The sequence below is a fragment of the Lupinus angustifolius genome, chromosome LG16 (assembly GCF_001865875.1).
Source record: "Lupinus angustifolius cultivar Tanjil chromosome LG16, LupAngTanjil_v1.0, whole genome shotgun sequence".
Classification (NCBI taxonomy): domain Eukaryota; kingdom Viridiplantae; phylum Streptophyta; class Magnoliopsida; order Fabales; family Fabaceae; genus Lupinus; species Lupinus angustifolius.
The window spans coordinates 3,291,027-3,291,908 of record NC_032024.1 but is presented as its reverse complement, the minus strand read 5'-3'; positions in this window follow the sequence as shown (position 1 = coordinate 3,291,908).

Here is an 882-nt window from a genome sequence, read left to right as displayed (position 1 = left end):
ATCCTTATCCTATCCTCTTCCTCATCCTCATCCTCCTCGTCCAATTCCTCATCCTATCCTCATCCTCATCCTATCGTCGTCCTCATCCTATCCTCATCCTCATCCCCATCCTCATCCTACCCTCCTCTTTATCCTCATCCTCTTGCTCATCCTATCGTCGTCCTCATCCTCATCCTATCCTCATCCTCATCCTATCCTCTTCCGCATCCTTATCCCCATCCTCATCCTTATCCCCATCCTCATCCTTATCCTCATCCTCATCCTAATCCTCATCATCAGCCACATCTTTGTCCTCACCCTCATCCTATCCTCATCCTCATCCTCGTCCCCATCCTCATCCTACCTTTCTCTTCATCCTCATCCATCTTCGTCCTCATCGTCATCCTAATCCTCATCCTTATCCTATCCTCTACATCATCCCATCTTCGTCCTCATCCTCTTCCTCATCCCATCTTCGTCCTCACCCTCATCCTATCCTCATCCTCATCCTCATCCTCAATCTCATCCTATCCTCCTCCTCATCCTCATCCTCGTCCTCACCCTCATCCTCCTCCTTCAACACCTCATCATATCCTCGTCCTCATCTAATCCTCATTCTCCTCCTCCTCGTCATCCTCATCCTAATCCTATCATCCTTTTCATCCTCATCATATCCTCATCCTCATCCTCCTCCTTCAACACCTCATCATATCCTCGTCCTCATCTAATCCTCATTCTCCTCCTCCTCGTCATCCTCATCCTAATCCTATCATCCTTTTCATCCTCATCATATCCTCATCCTCATCCTCATTCTATCCTGATCCTCATGCTCATGCTCATCCTCATTCTCATCCTATCCTCATCCTCATCGCCCCCTCCTCCTCCTCCTCATCCTATCCTCAT